General features: G+C 38.2%; 1 long non-coding RNA gene across 2 annotated transcripts; it reads left to right on the top strand.

Annotated features, from left to right (window-relative positions):
* The first annotated feature begins 1,171 nt into the window (after window positions 1-1,171).
* Window positions 1,172-3,522, top strand: LOC119355986. Of its 2 annotated transcripts, XR_005171758.1 has the most exons (5): window positions 1,172-1,510; window positions 1,747-1,846; window positions 2,172-2,529; window positions 2,883-2,997; window positions 3,129-3,522. It is a non-coding gene; the product is annotated as an uncharacterized LOC119355986 (long non-coding RNA). The 2 variants fall into 2 exon arrangements; XR_005171757.1 differs by having other exon boundaries at window positions 1,747-2,529.
* The last annotated feature ends 2,681 nt before the right edge of the window (window positions 3,523-6,203 follow it).

Below are 6,203 nucleotides of genomic sequence, written 5' to 3'. Positions count from 1 at the left end.
CGTGTGTGCGACTCTACTCTTCGGACATGTACTCAACCTTTTTCATCGAGATATAAGTATAATGGTATTACATTTTAGCTAGCGATTTATGTGGCCATGTTAACGTGGTTGTGTAAAAAAATGTCACTTCCTACACGTGATTTGCGTTATATAATTATGAGAAGTTTGCTAACTACTAAATTAAAGTGGGATTTGTCTATGTTATACAAGTAAATTAAGGTGACTAGTCCTCAACCCGTGCACCTACACGGCCTAGCACTTCTAATATTAGTTACAACGAAGTTATTACAGAGTAGAAATGTCAGACAATAATATGAATATGTTATATTTGTTATTATTCGCCAGACTATCTTTTTATTATATTGTTTGCCTCCAATTGTGTGACAATCATAGATTTATAGATGATATGGGAAAATATGGATGTGCTACCTTATGAAAGTCATATAAGGGTATATTTTTTGATAAAGATATTACTAATTAAAATCATTGTCCTATTTTACCGATCTATGGAAGGAAGTATTTGTTATGTTGGTAGAAAATATGGTTGCAAATGCAAACATTGTTGCATGCATCATGTATTCCTGACTTATAAGTTTCTAAGAGGTACACAGATAAGTTTACTATTGTAGCATATATGTTACTTTCTTGGCCTACCTAAAAAGACATATCTTCTTTTTGCCATGAAGCACAGTAGACTTATGAAGAGTTTGTTTCTACGTCTCTATACATAATAATGGATACACGTGTGCACAGTTTTCTATCAACTTACCTGTTATCATAACAAATAATATACATATACATATAAGTGTTTGTTATGTATGCTTATTATTATAAACACCCAATATTATTCAGATTTGAAGTTCTTGTCTCAACAAAGAAAATTCTTTTATTATTAATGTGGATCAAAAAATTTAATACTTTCTATCCATACTATAAACATATCTATGTCTCATCTTTCCCTACTAATAAAGCAATTACTGCTTCTGGTCGTACGTCGTCGACGCTTTGGCAAAAAAGCCCCTCTGTTTTGTAGTATTCAACCCGCAGTCCTTTCTTAAGTGAGAAAACGTTTCGTTCAAACATTTTACAAATAAATCCTTATACTTTACTGTATTCATCACACGGTCCTTTTTAAAGTGAAAAAAACCACCAGAAACACACACAAGAACGGGCTCTCCTCTCCCTCGCCTCCCGATCCCAACCGCCAGGCGCTCGATCTGGTGCCGCGCCGGCCATCCGGGCGCGGCGTCGATGGATCTGGCGGCGGGTGCGGCGTATTGCTCCGGTGGCGACGGTGTCCTGCTGATGCTAAGAGACCAGGGCATGAGGGAGATAGGAAGAAATGAGGATAAGGGGCACAAGGTGAGGGAGGCGGTCGCCGCCGCCGGCGGCTCCGGTGACCGGCCGGAGGGCAGGGAGAGGAGCTCCTGTTGAGGCTGCGGGGCTTGGTGGATGCTGGTTCCTCCGGATCGACCCCCTACTCAGATCTGCACGCCCCTGATGATTGGAGGTAGGTTAATCACTCTCCTCTTTAAAACTAGATCGTTTTCTTCTTTGATCTGGAAAACATAAAGCCTTAGACACCCAACGGTATGTTTCAACACGTTTTTAGCCTTAATTTAATGTAAAAAGGATCTAATTTCTGTTCCCGCTTATGTTCTGGATTTCATCTTTTCTCCTTTCTCTGATTTACTCATACACGACTCCTGACTTGCTGCATGTGGTTGCTGAATCTTCCTACTGCAGGTGTGCTTTTCACATGTTCGTTGAGTTGCTTAATGACATAAAAAAATGAAATCTGGAGTTATGCAATTGCAGCAACAAGGACGGATGGCCATCTTCACAGGTTATGCCCCTTATTGTAGTTTGCATTCAGTCATGTGCAGTAATAATGACATATTTGTTAGCCTGCTAGCTGTTTCCAGATTTTTTTTAGACATGATTGACTGCTTCTACACAAAAGGAGTTTGTCGAAAATAAGAGCAATCCCACTGTTGCTACAGAGCCTGAAGATTCTTTGCCTTTCTTTGAACTGTTTCAGTTTTTTCTTTCATATGGCTACAATTATTTGATTGGTCCATGTAGATTTAGGCAACATGAGATGAGCCGATGATATATATTGTAATGTATGATGTCTATTGCTACAAGTGTTGATGTCTTGGTGATGGCAGGTTTTGCAAGTAATTGAAATGCTTTTTGAGTAGACGATAATTAGATAAAGTTCTACCTGATCTTGAGGTATGTGAAAGTGAACTCGGTGATTTCGAGTAATTCTAAGAGTATACATCTCATCTATCAGGTATCCTTTTTTGAGTAATGCTAAGAGGATACATCTCATCTATCAGGAATTAATCCATCTCGTTTTCTCTGTGTTTACCTTGTTCTACAAATGGCTAACTAGGTAATGATTATTGATAGCTAATGACATGAGGGAGAGGGGGACAAGCCCCTTTAGCTACTGCAATACGGTTGTGCATACAAATGTGCTACTCATATTCCACTGTTAGACGAGCTAGCCGCGAGAAGCAGGTTCAGAATTCAGCTCCATTTGATTTACATTTAGATCATCTTGATGCAACACCATCACTTTTCTTGATAGCAAACAACAATTTTTAGTAATCATATATAGCTTTTCTTTGGTTTGTTTATTCTATTATACCATAGATATCATGAGAAACTGTTAATCGCTTAAGGAGGGTGTTCTGTTCACTCAAAATGAACTGCCTAATGGTCTGATTAGTTTATGTACGTGAAAATTTATTTTAATAATTATAGTTGCAATTTCCAGACAAGGCATATGTTCTTTTATACTTTTATAGTGAGTTTACAATAGGTTGAATAGATTCGATTTCTATTTCCTTTCCTCATCGTCGTCCGCTTAGGTTGTAAGGGGAGCCAGAGAGGTGAGGGAGGTGACCAAAGCGGCAGCGGCCTTGGGGTGCCGAAGAAGAGTGCGCGGGAGGATGGAAAGGGGCTCGTATACGACGGCTGGAAGAGGTAACCTAGGATTTCGTGGTGCTCTACTCTATACCTCATGCTCGGATGATTGTACTTTTTGTTTTGACTGATCAATTGGGTTTAAATCTGTATGAGTTGGGTAGCAACTTGAGCTCATATTTCGCTTGCAGTGGTTGTGCAGAAGGAAGATGTTGGTTGAATGAGTCCCTTGGAGCCTAGCGGTGCTGCTCAGCCCTGTACATGCCATTGCCCGCCTCTGTGAGTAACTAGGATCCTCACGCTACCAATTTGGTCATCCCTGGGAAACATCAAGCAGATCATGAGACCGCATCTTGAGAAGAAGCATTATTTACAACTCAGTATTATGTCATGCATGGAAGAAGCACTCGACCTTATTACTAACTACTTCCTCTGTACACAAATATATGACGTCTTAGACTGAACATACAAGTCTCTAAAACGACTTATATTTATGTACAGAGAGAGTAATAACATGTAAACAGGTGTGTTGCGTTCCTATTCTGATCGTGGATTTCAAGCATACTGCTAACAAATGTTGGAGAGCGTGGCAAGTTTCATCTAATTCAATACTAAATTTCTGGCCTTCACATTGCCATCTTTATCCCATATAAGTTTCCGAAGTTTATGATCAGTATAACTACATTTAGTAGCTGTTGCAAGCGAAACACAGTTGGATAGAGCAAATTAATTGTTGTTGACCGAAAATAGTAGGCGCCAATTTGTTTTTGTGCAGTGGGTGGGGAGAAATTATATATGGTAGAAGCCAACCTGGTCGTTTTATGTTTTTTGTTGGACGATGTTATTTATCTATTTGGTTACTTGTGCATAACTTTATTTAATTGCTGAAATTTATCTTGCATTAACAGTTTTTCTATTTGAATGTAGTCCTGGTAATTCTTTCAGTTGGGAGATTAAACCCTAAATTAGGTATATATTCTTCATTGATTGTTGCTTGACTTTCACTAGAGATTATTTTTTCACAAGAAATGGGTGTTGTAAATGAAGGATTCCATTCCCCACTTTAATAGTAGAGATTTGAGCGAATATATCTATTCATGGTATATCTTAATATCATAGAACATGTTATATACTTTTTTATATATGGCGATACTATTTTCTGTACACAGCGGTACTACTGGAGAGAAAGAGTGGTGAATGCTACATATGTAGAACAATTGTAATTTTACCTGAGAATTGCTTTTCTATTTAAACAGGAAATCTGATTGTTAACAAAAGAATTCTACAAACCCCTTAATTTATGGTACACTAATTTTCCCGGCTGTTATTTGGAAGGGATGAGGTGTTCCAAGTGTCAATACACACTCTCTCTCTCTCTCTCTCTCTCTCTCTCATACTAGATGTAACATGTAAGTAGTACAAACTACTAAGATAGCACATTTTCTGAATAAAGAGTACATGTTATAATACATGAATAGAAGTGCCGTCATTTCAAACCTAACTGGAAAAAAATGCACATATATTCTGGAAGAAGTCTATAGGAGTGGATGAGCAAATAACACATCACGTTCGAATAATAGTGAATGTGTTGCATTTGTTCACCTAAATTAGTTTGGTATTCTGTTCTACAATGTTAATTGCAGAACAAAGACTAGCGATGGTGCAAATAGAAGATAGGTTTACTGGAGGGGGTAGGGGGGAGGTGTGAAATATAACCAAATTGCAATGGTCACGTGTTTGGAAGTGCAGGTCGAGGACTCAAGGTGGGATTGCGAGTGGAAAGGAGGAGGACAAGAAAATTAATGCTATAACGGTAAAAGAAAGCCGACAAAGCCATATGGATGCATGAATATCCACATGTTACATAACATGATGTTGAATCACTCGAACATACCCGTTGCAACGCACGGGCACCTTTACTAGTAGATAATCATATGCTTATATGAGATCTTTGTGGCGCATGATACATCCAGATTTTCTTGTTACTTCACTAATTTATGTGTATTTCAAGATGATTTAATAGCTATTTTTTCTCTTTGACTAAGGCCACAATAAAGCCAAGCTAGACGTACTATATACTATATGCAGATACGTATTAGCAATCTGCACCTAGAAAAAAAATCATGGGAATCCATGCAATTCACCAATTGCGTGCTTGTCAGGCACAGTAGTATATTTGGAATAATATATTGTATTACGCACATCCATAAGACTAATCGACGCTCTAGATGATTAAGAACATACGCATCACGACACCACTACATTGCTCCTGGCGACATTGGATGCAGCTGAATCTGGTCTGCTCCTCTGAAACATAATCAGGTGAAGTGTTACTCGTGGATAGGCATGTACATAACAATTTTTATATAATCGGACGCTTTGTCTTTTCATGTTTCCAAAGGACTAAAAATCAAGTAGCACATTCAAAAAAATTCAGGATAGGTTTTACTTGCCTGTGAATTTGGTGAACCAACGACGAAGTGGAGGACATCAGAGAGATAAATCATTGTGCTTCGTGTTCACTTTAGGTTCTTCTGTGCGCAGTATACCAATTACCCCAGCAGCATGATCTACTTTTGACCACCATCGGTAAAGATCATCCTAACCCAGCATCAACTATTAGTCATTTATTAAAATTGTTAGATTGCAGTCTTCTCAGAACATTAAGCCAAGAAAACCAAGTTTTCCGTTTTTATACCCGAAACAGGGGTTGCAGTCGATAGCTCATCATCCCTTGCAGCATCTGGCTTCAAGCTCTTTTGCGGTTCGCTGATAAATTTTACAATTCAATGGTGTAATTAATTCCCAGCCTTAATTCTCCATTGAAAAGATTTTGTAATTAATTTTATGGTGTGGATTAATGAGAGGCATGAAAGGAGCCGAGGTGATGTTCGTCCAATTTTTTTGAAGGAGAGATGTTTTTTGTTTTTTAATTGGCAAGAAGATTTCATGGGTCTTTTTTTTTGTAGTTGAAGAGTTTCACGGGTCATCTACCAGATCATATATTTTTTTCCTTTTTATCGGTAGAGTAGTTACGGAAGGAGCCTATCTATTTTTTTAAGGAACGGCTATCTATTTTTTTAAGGAACGGGCGGATCTTTTTTCCTGCAAAAAAATGATGATTATTTCCCACGTCATTGGACATGTCATATGCCATATTTTTGACGCAAGTTTCTTTTTACGTTGGACCTAAATTCGACAACTCAGTGGTGTAATTAAGTGCCGACCTTAATTCCTGTCAAAAAAAGTGCCGACCTTAATTCCGC

This window comes from Triticum dicoccoides, chromosome 2A, assembly GCF_002162155.2.
Source record: "Triticum dicoccoides isolate Atlit2015 ecotype Zavitan chromosome 2A, WEW_v2.0, whole genome shotgun sequence".
NCBI classification, from domain to species: domain Eukaryota; kingdom Viridiplantae; phylum Streptophyta; class Magnoliopsida; order Poales; family Poaceae; genus Triticum; species Triticum dicoccoides.
This window is presented reverse-complemented; position numbering and strand designations above follow the sequence as displayed.